Source organism: Ochotona princeps, chromosome 19 (assembly GCF_030435755.1).
Source record: "Ochotona princeps isolate mOchPri1 chromosome 19, mOchPri1.hap1, whole genome shotgun sequence".
Lineage (NCBI taxonomy): Eukaryota > Metazoa > Chordata > Mammalia > Lagomorpha > Ochotonidae > Ochotona > Ochotona princeps.
In genome coordinates this window covers 27,662,767-27,676,419 of record NC_080850.1, presented here as the reverse complement: position 1 = coordinate 27,676,419, position 13,653 = coordinate 27,662,767, and the positions used below count along the sequence as shown (strand labels likewise).

Below are 13,653 nucleotides of genomic sequence, written 5' to 3'. Positions count from 1 at the left end.
CTTGGGCTAAGGCAGACTACAATGATGTCTACTTGCAGCAAAGCCTTCACCTATTGTATCCTTTTTGGAAAATGTCACCACTATGTAGAACTGGCTATTTGTGAAGATGTCATGTATTTCAATTTCGGTACCTGTCCCTGCATCCAGGTGAGGAAAACTAGAAATGTTTTTGAGTCAGTCAATAAATCAATGGAGGAGTTTCCCCTCTACTTCTGCAGTAACTCATATATGATCTTTAGAGTCCTTGAGGTTGTGAGGGAGGCTTAGAAATGTGGTCCTTGAAAAGGCATTTGATTGGTTCCCCTTTTTTTCATGTGTTATTAATACTGGCACCTTAAAAATGAACAGAGATAGTAAATCAGGGTACTGTGGAAGATGAGAAAATTCTGTTTTATTGCTTATCCCTTTCACCAGCCTCCTACAGAAACCAGAATGTGCCTAGACCCTGAAGCCTATTGCATTTCATGCTAGGGTAGTTCATGTCCTGACATCACATGAAAGCAAATTGCAGAGATCAACTCCATCGTCTTCTAAAGATTTAAGAGGGCTGAAGTTTTAAGCAGTGATATGCCTGTCGAGTGTTTCACTTCTCGGTGGAGATTCTTATCGCTGGTCTCACATTTCCCTGCCTGTTTCTAGCTGGGAAATACGTCTGCTAGGAGAGACCTCCCTCTGCTGATTGCATGCCTGTGCACTCCTTCTCCACAATGTGCTACTGAGCCAAGGATACAAGAGAAAGGAATAGCTCCTTAACCTCCCTGCCCTTCCTTATAGGAAATATATACACCTTATCTACTGCAGAGAGATTGGACAACACAGAATCCACTCGTTGCTTACTCCTGCTTGGCCACTAGGTTATGGCTACATTGTTATGCTCTTGTTAATACTAATTTTGACCTCTAATTGGCAAAATAGTGCAAATTAAGCTTTGTTTATGAAAATGTGCTTTGTATTATAAAATTAAGAGAATTATCAAAACTAAAATGAAAATCCAAATAAGTTCTAACAAGCATTTATTCTTTAAAATCAAGTAGTATAGATTTCTACCATCAACACTTACTGCTGAAAAGTTTTCTGAATGTCCTGAGTTGACTGACATATACTAAACTCTATGCATTAAAATAATTTTTGTATTAGAATCTTACTTTTGCTCTCATAAGTATTCTTTAATTTCTTCAGCTGAAGCATGTTTATGATTGAGCCAGTGTGTCTGAATGCCTCCCGATTATACAATAGTAAATGTCGAGGGAAAAGCAGTCTCTGTAATGACTTCCCTCACAAAGATATCAGTAAAGATCTGTCCTTCTGGGTTTCTTTCTATGATCTGCCTTAGAGGAAAATGTCAAAATTTCTCTTTTGGCAATGTGACATTGCCAAGACATTTGCTTCTAAAAAAATCCCCATTTTAATTATCTCTTAATGTCTGTCAAGAAAGGTCATTTTCAATTTCAGCAGTTTAATGTTCCTAGAACTTGTCATTGATATGTTGGAATCATTCCATGTAACTTCTCTTGAACTCTTACCTCATGACAAGGAGTTATCTATATATTTAGCCCTAAGTATTTTTACAAATGTTTGTGAATGTTTGCCTTTTCTTTCTTTTTTTAAATTTTACTTGAAACACAGAATGGCAGAGGAAGAAAGTGAAATGGAGGGAAGGAGAAAGGGATAGAGACTGAAAGGAGGGAAGAGAAACAGGGAGCTCTTCCTTCTACTGGCTCTTTCCTCAAATGCCTGTAACAGCTGGGGCTAGACGCAAGCAGGAGCAGCCAGGACTTGATATGAGTTGCAGTCATACCAAATGGTGGCTTACCTCACTGCTCCACAGTTCCCACCCAATAACTATTATCAAAAAGACGGAATGTCACAAATACTGGTGTTGGAGAAAAGAAAAAAAAAATCTGTGCATTGTTGATGAAAACGTGAATTAGCGCACCCATTGCAACAAGCTGTGGGAACAATTCCACTCCTGGGTATATCTGCAAGACATGAAATTATTGTATCAAAAAATCCTTGCTCCACCATCTTTATTGTAGCACTGTTGAAAATAATAAATGGAATCAGCCATGCTGTTCATTAGCAAAAGACTGGCTAGAAAAACTGTAGTAGTGGTGGTGATGGTGTGTATATGTGTGTGTTTGTGTATGCACATATGCATGCGTGTTTGTCTATGAGTGTTATTCAATCATATAAAGGAATGTAATTGCAACAAAGTGGATGGAACCGAAGCGCCATAGCATGTGAATTTATGCATTTAAATACCTAATTGGGAGCACTATTACTGAAGCACTGTTTGACATTAAAGTGATTAATGGTATTTGTGTTGTAAATTCAAGGGTAGGACAGGAGGTTGTTGGCAGCAATCTCCTCCACCAATCCAGTTCAGGAGTGTGGTATCTTGGCACATGGTGAGGATATCCTTGTGGTGGTGACTTTAGGGTTGTAGACTTGCTTAATCCAGAAGTCTACTGAGCAGGGCATGGTTTGATGAACAGATTCCTTGAGGAAAAATGGATCTGCCTTATATATATAAAATGGGGGTGATTACAGATTTCATTTAGGAATTTATCATAGTGCCGGTATGAATTGAGGGTCAAAGATGGTGGTCATGGCACGGACTACATTTACGTGAAATGGAAGACATAATTAGATATGAGCCCTCAAAGTGCTATTTTAGGTGAGAAATGGGAACAGTTTGATTTTAATTACATGATGTTTGAGTTGATTTCAAAATCTTGTGGGTGTAAATGTAGATTTGAAGATTCAATGTGAAGGTGGAAACTTAAAATCTATCAGTGTAGAGAGAAGAGTTGACTTTTCTTAAAAAGTAGTTTCTCAGGGAAAAGCATAAGACAAGAGAAGGAGTTGAAAGCTAGTGAGAAAAAAATATAAGAGATAAAGGGTTACATACTTCTCACATCACAGGGACAGCCTGAGTTCTTTGTCAACATTTGCCTTAGATGGAGCCAGCATTCAGAATTATGGCTGGGTTGCTGGGATGCAAACATTTTGGCTAGGAACTGCACTGCCCAGAAAGGGCCAATATGCAACAATGATGAAGGGCTTCCATAGCCCCAAAGTGTGATATGTAAGGCACAGAATTCCTTAGCTTTTCTATACAAGGACTTGGTGAACTGAAAGTCAAGTGCTTTAACTAACTAACTAATTAATTAATTAATTAATTTTATTTACCTTTGGGAAATGTTTTTTTTTAATTTTGTTTCTTTTTATTATTATTGTTTTATGAACCAGGTCCATAGGCCCTGGGATTTCCCCTACTCCCTCCCTAAGTCCTTTCCTACCCAGTGTTGAGTTCCCCTATATTGTTACTATAGAATAGTTCTTCAAAATCATTCGTATGTCAATCATTGCAGACATGGAAAATGGCAGAGAGTCCAGCATCCTATTGTCAACATATAGTGAACAGTTTCATTGGGAATTCATCTTTGTGTGGAAGTAGAGATGGATACTGCATTGTATCCTCACATCTGGATATGATAGTCTGCATTACACAGTTACTACACATCCCTTAAATGAAAAGCCACAAAATAAAATCAACATCAGGAAGAAAAAAAGAAATGAAAAATGCCATGAAGTTAAATAACATGCTACTGAATGACTCATGTGTTGCTGAAGAAATGAAAAAGCAAATCAAAACCCCCCTTGAAGAAAATGATGCTGCTGTATGATCTATGAGTCAGTGAAGAATTTAATGAGAAAGCATTTTTAAGAGATGTAACTAAAAAAAATCAAAATTCATGAGAAATAGTTTCTGATGATCTTTGTTGGTGAGATATGTCTCCTGTGGGCAACAAATAGATTTTTTAATCCAGTCTACTAATCTATGATGCTTGATTGATTAGTTTAAGCTATTTATATTCAGGGTTAATGTGAGTGGGTGATAATTGGTGCTGTCATTTTAGCAATGAGTTGTTGTTAATTGATTTAGTATTCTGTTATTTTACTGGGTTGTTCTTTGCATTTTGCCTTTGGTTTTGGTGGGTGCTAGTCCTCTATCAAGAAAACATCTTTGAGTATCATTTGTAGGGCAGGTTTGGAAGAGGCAAATTCTTTTAAATTTTATTTATTGTGAAAAAATTTTATTTCATTTTCAAAGACAAAGGAAAGCTTTCTGGGTATGTTATCCTGGACCGATAATAAATATTTTGCTTTTAGGATTGGGAGTATGTCACTTCTGGCTTCCTGAGTTTCCTGTGAGAGATCAGCTGTAAATTTAATTGGCATTTTTTATATGTCAATTGATTTTTTTCATGTGCACATTTAAGGATCTTTTCCTTATGTTCGACTGAAGAGAGCTTGATGATCATGTGTTGTGGTGAAGATCACTTTTGATCAACCCTGTTGGGAGTTCTGTGTCCCTCCTGATGTTGTTTCCTAATTCTTTTGCTAGATGAGGAAATTTTTCCCTTATTATTTCATTAAATATATTTTTAAACCTTGCTTCTCTTTCTGTATCTTCTGGAACTCCCATAACTTATATTTGGCCTTTTAATAGCGTCTTTCAATTCTTGAATACTTTTTTTAGCTTGACCCAGTCCTGCTTCCAGCTTTTTGTTTGTTTCCCTCTGGTGACAGGAAATATCTTTCAATTCTGAGATTCTTTCTTCGTCTTGCTTCATTCTATTTTGGAGATTCTCCACTGTACTTTTAATTTACTCTTCTGTTTTCTTAATTTCTGAGAAGCTTTCATTTGATTCATTTCCTGTGTGAAATTCCCTGAACTCCTGTATTACATGTGTCCCACTACCAATAGGTTTTATAACAAGCATTTTGAATTCTGTATCCCCCATTTTCTCGATGTCTTCCTTAGTTAACTCTGAAGTTGGCAAAGGATTTTGGTCCTTTGCAGGGTAGTCTTCAGTAATATTCATTGTGTCTTTGTCTCTTCTTTTGCTCTTGGTCATTGTACTTCTGATTATCAGATTCTTCTCCTTTGGACAGGTTTCTAAGCTGTGTCACTCACAGGTCTACAATTCAGTTTTACTTATTGTGGTTGGTACATGGCTGTTTGTTTGCAGTCACTTGTGCCACTCCCTCCAGCGAGTCCAGGTCAGGGTTCTTATGTTAGACTTGCACCATGGTCTCCATAGCCCCAGCTTCTGGTTCACCAGTCTTCAGCTCCTGTGAAACCATGCTGAGGCTGCGCTGTTGTCTGTACAACATTTCTCCCACTTCTGGTTCAAGCAGTTCCCAGGATTAGGGCGACACCAGGAGTCCTATATAGCTAGGTGGTTGTTGGTGCTGATACTGCAGGAACCTGTTAGCTCTTAGGCCCGAGAGCCACACAGAACTATTTTGACTCATACGATGCCACAATCGGTATTTTTTTTTTCCCTGTGGGAACAGTGCAATACACTGAGCTCAGTGAGTTCAGTGTTAACACATGTACAGTTCACTGTTGTCCCTGCAGTCTTAAAGCTTTGGCCACACTGTACCAAACGGCACCTGATGTGCCACTACTAGAGTTCTTGATCTGCTGGCCATCATGTCTGAGGGCTACCCGGACTTATCTTGCATATCTTGTGTGGAACTTGTGGGATGCCACATTGTTGTAGTTCACTGAGCAAGAAGTGAGTTTACTCTCAGCTCAGTGCATGTGCAGTCTTGTCCTGTAGCCTTTGCCTCCATGCACAAAATGGAGCTGGATTTGGCTCTAGGGGGTCGACTGGGCTGTGAAATCTACCTTATTCCCACACTGTCCATCTGGGACCTGCCACCCTGTCTCTGCTCCTGGTCAAATCAAACAGACCAAAAAGACAGGCAGTTCTTTGTCTGGTTTCACCTCCTGAACTCCCGATAAATGCCCCTTCCCACTTTGTTGCTGGTGTAGTTCAGATCGCTGCTTGGTGAATGCTGCTGGGTTATTGGTTACTGCAGCAACACACCGTTGTATCTGCTGCTTTGCCATGTCTGTCAGTCTCCAGGTGCCCTTCTGCTGTTCTGTTCTCTCCTATTTTCTGGAATGTGCCCTGTCTGTTTCACACTGGCTAATGTTTCTCCTTCTGTTCCAACGTGTCCTTACCCTATTCTGCCATCTTGATTCTTCAGATGAAGGTTGAGTGCTTATGAGAGAGTTGGTTATTCCTCTATTCAGACCTAACTTTCCAAGGTTAGCCTGGGTAACCAAATCCCACTTTTCTGTGTCTTCCCAACCTGTTCCCTTTTCCATTGTACTGTCATCAATCTGGGATCTTCTCTCTGGGGTGATCTGTGACTCTTTTCACGTTTGCCTAGTTTTGTAGTCTTGTTCTAACTCCTAATTATTTCAAGCTTCTAAACACTTTTACTAAGGTGTGGAAATTCTCAAATTTCTGTAATTAGCTGCTTCCGTATTTTGTTCCTTTTGTGAATGTTGAAGGAACCATACAGATGTCAGCTGTTTAGCATTTCTTCCATTGTTTAGTGGTCCCTGTTCATTATTTATATAATTGTTATTGTAGCTTTTTTTTTTAGAAATTTAAATCCTTGTTTATAAAGATTTGCCCTTATAAAGATATGCAGGAGTGTTCGTTCTTACAGGTCAGTAATATTTCTGACCTCTATCCATTGCTGAAATTTTATTTTGAGGTGTCTTGTAGTTATGACTGAAACTCGGTCTGCCTATGGTGAGTTAAATCCACCATTAGTTTTATTACTTTTTTATTGTGTGTAGCAAGTTCTCAGGTAGATGCTTAATTGCAGAAATGAGTCAGCTAGTACCCTGTAGTGTGGGGATAATATTTGATTATGCCTTTGAGGGCTGTTCCCACCAATAAAATTGGAGGTTGGGTTAAAAAAAATCCAAGTCCCATTTTATCAGGGACAATATATAACTTTTTTTGTTTGTTTTGAATGTGAAAATGTTTTTTTCACCTAGATCTTTCACTGCTGTAGGATAAATGGGTTTTAAATGGGTACACGTGTGCTATAGTAATGTGTTGGAGGATCATCAGTGGTTTCCTTTGAAGACAAAGGATCTATCTTTTGGAACTAGGTATTGGTTCATTGAAAAATAGTGGGCATGGGAGAAGACATTTGTCCTTGATGGCTATGGTGCATCAAGAAAACTGCCCAGAAGAGAGGCCTGGGCACATTTTACTTAATATTCAATCAGGAAACCAGGTATACCATAGCACAGGGGGCAGGAACCACAAAAAATGTGGGGATGAGGGACCATCCAGCAGAGGAGAGGTAGTTTTTATATGTCCAGGAATATGCCGACATGAAAGTGTTTTTCGTGGGAGAACTAGGAATCTTTCTCTACTTATTGAAATGAAAGTATCTTGTTTGATTTTTGAATGCAATAAAATAATAGCAAAAGTAATAGGCAAAATAGCTAAATATGTCCCATAAATTATATCATGTTATCCTCATAAAAGCCTATTACTCTGGCATTGCTTTAATTTTATTTAGTTAGTTATTTTTGGTAAGTTTACAAGGCTATATAACTTGATTAAATCACATATCTGGTAATAACCGCTGAATCTTCTGAAAAATAGAAAGGATTCCATTTTGTTTAACCTGACAAATAATTAGACTTTTTTTTATATAGTCATGTGCAAACATCGGCCATTTTGGATAACATGTGTATGTTGAGTATTGTAATAATAGAGAAGGTTAAGGGAAGAGAAAATGAGGAAAGATGTTTATAATTAAGCATCATACACAATTTTAATTCTTTTTTTTAAATGAAAAATATGACGATATTCATTCTTCTGTGATTCAAGAAAAATAAGAAACCTGTAACATTGTCATTGCCAACACAAAATGTGTTCATTGCAAATGGATAAATGAAGGGATTGTACCTCATAAAATCTCATCAGTAATCATTTATAGCTTGTTATCTTAGAAATCAATGCAGATTGCTTCATCATCAATATAACTGCTAATTTTAAACCAATTGAATCTAGTGATTTGTTGATTTTAATGGAGCCATTCTGCTGTAGTCAAATATAATCTGAGCACATGGTTGTTTTATTACTAGAACAGTTTTCTGCCTCTCAAATGGAAGAGCATGGAATCAATAAAAATATAGACACATTCAAGAAACTCTGGGGAGGTAAAATCTCATGTGTTCCATTTCAGACAAAATAAATATGGATATTTGGTATCTGTTACACCAAAACATCTCTCCTAATTGTCACCTTTTGGTTTTCCTTCTGTATCTCTTCTCCCAAATTCTTGCAACATGCTGTGAGCACCCCTGCTAATTTTGAATACCCACTTTTTAGAATTCACCACTTGTACCGAGTAATAGGGCAGACACTGCTTTGTGCTGTTTCACTGGGACAATATAGCATAAAGAATTTTCTAACATACAATGCACTTTGCAATGTAATTTATTGTATGCCTCTAATATGCAAGCTGTAATTTACACATTTAGTATATAAGCATGAAATGAATATTTATTGAGCATCCAACAATTATAGAGATTATGAGGATTTTAAGGAATTTGAGGTTCCTTATAACTAGAAACTATAAATTGTAACTTATAAACTAGCAAAAACCTGAATTCTGGTGAATGGCCAGCTAAGCGAGCTCATGATTAATAATGACTTGACTTGGAGATACAGAAAGCTCCCAAAGGACTGCAGGCTAACAGACACCTCATCACAAATGTTAGGACATTTGGTATGATAAGTGAACATGGGTGAGCCTCAAGTTGACCACCTTGCAGTAGAGTGAGGACATACCATGCTTGGGAAATGGTGGGGAGTTTGACTGGATGACATTGGAAGAAAGTGAGAAAAGATGTACAAAGAAGAGAATCAGTAAGACATGAAGAACTTTTAATTCAATACGAAGGCAGTGGGAAGGATTTTAGGCAGAGTAATAATTGGATTAGGAGACCCATAGATATTGAACTGAGTATAAAATCAAAGGGAAGGGGAGGGAAGAAGAACCATGGGCTGTGTAACTGTAAGTGCATTCTTTCTCTCTCTCTCTCTCTGGTTTGTTTTTAAGATTTATTTATTTAAAAGGCATGTTTGTGTAACAGACATAATGACAGAGAGATCAGTTTTTCATCTATATGCCAGGCCACTCATCAAATGGTCACAATGGCCAAAATGGCTAAAACACCCTGCTCAGTCTTCCCCAGGGATGGCAGTGGCAAAGCACTTAGGCTGTCCCCCATTGCCTTTCTAGCACGTCAGCCTGGAGAAGAGTTGGGAGTGAAACTGCCAGGATTCAAATCGGCATTGAAGGATGGGCATTTAGCTTGGCAGTTAAGATGTCTGTATCTTGTATCAGAGTGCCTGGGTTCCATACCTGGCTCCACTCCCAATTCAGCTTCCTGCTAATGCAGGCCCTGGGTTCCAGCAGTAATATCTTAAGTAACTAAATTCATGCTACCCATGTGGGGAGACTCAGATGGAGTCCCTGGCTCTGATTTTGGCCAGACCCAGCTCTTGCTGTTGAAGGCATTTGGGTTGTGAGCCAGCAAATAGGCAATACTTCTGTTTCTCTTTCTGCTTCTCAAGAAAATAGCATAATTAACTAGTAAAATATGGACTTAATGAATAAATTATCTTTGATATGCCTCTGTCATTTTCTAACATGGAAATCACCACTCTGTAAATAACCCCATGAGCCAAAATGCATTGTGATGCTTCCCTTGGCAACCAAGCGCTCAGCAACTCGATCATCAAAGTCCCCCCATCTCTTTTGCATCTTTAATAAAGTGACTTTTGAAGTTTTAAAATGCTGTTAGGATTTATAAATATAGAAACAGAAATCTCAAAAATATTTCATTTTTAGAATATGTTTCTTCTTTTTCTTTTTCAAGATTTTGTTTATGTGAGAGAGTCAGAGAGAGAGAGATCCTCCATTCAGTGGTTCACTACGCCACAAAATTCAGAGCCAGACAAGTCTGAAGCCAAGAGCCAGGAGCTTTGTCTCAGTCCCTCGTGTACGTGCAGGAGCCCAAGATTTTGGACCATCTTCCACTGCCTTCCCATGTGTATTAGTAGGCTTCATTCTCTCTGTCACTCTGCCTTTCAAAAACTAAATCAATCTTCATGAAAAGAAAGAGAAATTAGCTCAAAATAAGACACACTATGACAGTAGGTGTGTAAGAAGTATTTTTGAAGGAATTGAAGTGTGAAAAAAGAAACAGGATGCTGTCTGAAAGGGGACCGTCATCCTGAGTGTAGAAGAGCTTGTATGTATTGCAGCTTGACTTATCCTGGTTATTTCTGAATCTGTTAGCGATTTCATAAATCTTCACCCACTGGTTTTTCTTTCTGGTTAGAATTAGCTCACATGACTCCCAGCTTCTGAATGTTTATTACTGCACATCATAAACAGTATCAAGGAAAAGATAACTATAATAAATTAAGTGTAAAATAACCTACTTTTTTTTATTCTATGAGTCACATACTTTGTTAAGGCAGTTGCTATGGTGTATATGTGTTTTCAAATAACAGGAGAGCTTCTATCATATTTGCACGTGGAGGATAGAATGCTTTTTATAGTCTGATACTCACAGGGTTATTAAAACACCTACTTGCCTCTTCCTTTTTCATTATTCTGTCTCTTTTCATTTGGATCCCCTTGGGTTGGCCATCACCAGTGAAAAAGGAGTACAGCTTGTAGCAGGAGCAGTGGGATGTCATAGAATATGGACATACTTTCTGTATTATAGATAGGAATCTAATTATCTATACTGATCATTCATCCAGTTGTGCCTCTCCCTGGTTTGGTTTCATGTTTGGCTATATAACTGACATCTTTACAGCACTAGTGTCTCCTTTCAGAAGGCATATGCTTTGCTGGGTGTTAGCAATCTTGCTAGACATGTCAAGGACAGAAGACCCAAGAGTGCAAGCAAATTTACCCTGCACAGCCAGGTGACTAATTCTCTCTTGCTCATGCATCTTACCTGTGAGTGTTATTGGAATGGTAGTAGTTTAGATGCAAGCTTTCTCAGCTTTAACTGACTTAGTTACTTTAGCTTCAGAAGTAATTCTTTTTAAGAGTGATAGAAAAGATTGTGTAATATTATCAAGTCACAAGGTCTTTACTAAATGTGTGATGATTACTTAAAGAATCAGCTATGCGATTTTTAAGGCTCTCTGAATCCAGCAGATAGGAAGGGTTCTTCAGAGCTGGAAGCAAAACTTGTTACTTTGGCATGATAGGAGCAATGGGAGTGACCAAAGTGTTCGTTTCTTATCAAAAGTTTTGAACATGAGGTCCCTGAAAATCTTAAATTTATTAAAAACTCCAGGGGCCAGCGTGGTGGCACAGCAAACTAATCCTCAGCCCTGTGGTGCGCTCATCCCATATGGATGCTGATTCTAGTCCTGGCTGCTCCACTTGTGATCCAGCTCCCTGTTTATGACCTGGGAAAGTAGCAGAAGATGGCTCAAGTGCTTGGGACCCTGCAAACACATGAGAGAAGCTAAAGAAGTTTCTGACTTCCAGCTTTTGGTCAGCTCAACTTCTCATCATTACAACCATTTGAGTGTGAGCCAATGGATGAAAGACCTTCTTTCTCTGTCTCTCCTTTTCTCTGTAAAATTTGCATTTCAAATAAAAACTAGATAAATCTTTTTAAAAATTGAACATGATTGAGCTTTTAAAGATTTTAAAGAGGGATCTGCAACTATTTAGGTTTCACAAGAAATATTATTTGAACTATCTAAAATTCTTCATTATTTGTTATTTTAATTCCCCAATAAACATGATGATGGGAGGGCTAGGCTAGGCCGATCTGGGAAATGGGGGTCGGTGGAGGTGGAATGCACAGGTTGTCCAGTAAGTGGCCCTGTGATGCCAGGGAAGTCATTTCTTTTCCCCAAATCTTATCTCCTGTTTCATATAAGGTGTTTGGTTTTTGTGGTTTAAACACAAATGCCATCAGAGGCCCAGAAAAAGAGCATAAGATAAAAAGTGGAGATCAAGCCTGTGCCAATTAGAGAGTGTTTATCAACCTCGTCTTAAGTTGTTACAGCCTTAAACACACTTTAACATATCATCTCACAGAAAATATAGAATATAGATATAATACTATATCCTTCCTAGCCGATGATTTATCACTCCTAGGATATGTGGTGTAACTCCTGCCTTTTTTGTTGTTGGGGAAGGGGTGTTTAGTTTTCTATCCTACGAATGTGTTTAAAAAAAAAAAAGAATAAAAAATCTAAATGAAATACAGTAAAGAAAAATGAACAAAGCAAATCTTGTGAGGATAAAAATTGACTTAATTTAACTAGAATAAGAAAAGACTAGGGTATAATATTAAGTGTAAGTTGGATGTGAGTAGCTAGTGTGGGCAGTATTGTTTTGGGGAAAGGGAAAAAAGCAACATAATTCTAAAATGCAGCAATGGTTATATAGCATCAGAGAGTCACCCTCCAAGCCAGTGAGCTTCTGTTTGGACTTCATTATAAGGAGGTCAAGGTGTGTTCCATGGCTCTCAAGAAGAATATGAAGGATCTGAAAGAATCTGGTGTTTAAGGCAGTGAAACATTGTTATTTGGAAGGAGAAGCTAAGGACACTTGAAATGATTTGCCTGGGGAAGTGAAGACAAGAATTTGGCTTAAACACTCTTCAAGGCTAGAGTGTATTTTCATGTTGAGGACATGAAAAAGTTGCTTCTCTATGACTGAAGACTCATGAAAGGCACACAGGGGAGCTGTAATTGGATATTGGGGACGGTCGTTTATTGCAGGGTGTCTAGCAAACTGCCAAATGGGTCTAACTAAGAGTGGAGATATTTTAGACCAGGATCATCAAGTACAGAAAGGTCAAGTGGTTGTTCAGGTTGCCCTGGAATGAAGGAGGGACTGTTGGGCACAGTCCTGATGCACATCGGCGTTATCCTCCGAATTGAGATCACCTTTTGGTTGCATCCATAACAAATGGGTCTCACAGAAAACTAGGGAAAATACAGTTAAAATTGTTTACAATCTGTGTGTTTTGAAGAAGGGCTAGAGGGAGAAATACATTAGCATCCTCCAGTTAATGTCCCATATGCCCACAACGGCCCTGGGTAGCCCATGCCAGTGCTGAGAGCTGGGAATTCCATCCAGGTCTCCTGCTGCTTGAGCTATCGCCACTGCCTCCCAGAGTCTGCGTTAGGAGGAAGTTGAGAATCAGGAACCAGAGGTGGGGATTCAAACTTGGGCACTCTGATATGGCACATGTGTGTTTCAACTGTCAGACAAAATGCCTGCAACCCTGAAAGCATTTTTATAAGTCTAGAACCAGAAAATTCAAAAGCCACTAGAATTTAAAAATGTTTTCATCTGTGCTTTGCTTTGCTAGGCCAGAAAGCTTCATTTTCTTCTCTTGGCAGCCTGCACTGCCTGGTTTAACTGGCATATGGGGAACTCTACATTTAGTGCTTCTGGGGGCAAGTGATCGAACTGATGAGCCATCTCTTAGCCCCAGTCCCATATTCTAAGGAGAAGGACTATGTTATATCTTTCTTTTACATGCTTTTACTATTTATTTACTTATTTGAAAGGCAAAAGAGAAGGAACGAGATCTTCTATCTGCTAGTTCACACTCTAGAAGATTACAGCATCTGGGACTGGGACAGACAGAAGCCAGGAGGCCATTGCTCCATCTGAATTTCCAATGTGGGTGGTAGGAGCTCAGGAACTTGGGATATCCTCTAGTACCTCCCAGACATGCTAGCAGAG

The 13,653-nt window shown here is 38.6% G+C and overlaps 1 protein-coding gene across 3 annotated transcripts in view; it reads left to right on the top strand.

The window, feature by feature from the left end:
- The window catches only part of KCTD16 (potassium channel tetramerization domain containing 16), a 228,943-nt gene that overhangs the window by 61,442 nt on the left and 153,848 nt on the right, over positions 1-13,653 (top strand). The gene's annotated exons all lie outside the window — the stretch shown is intronic.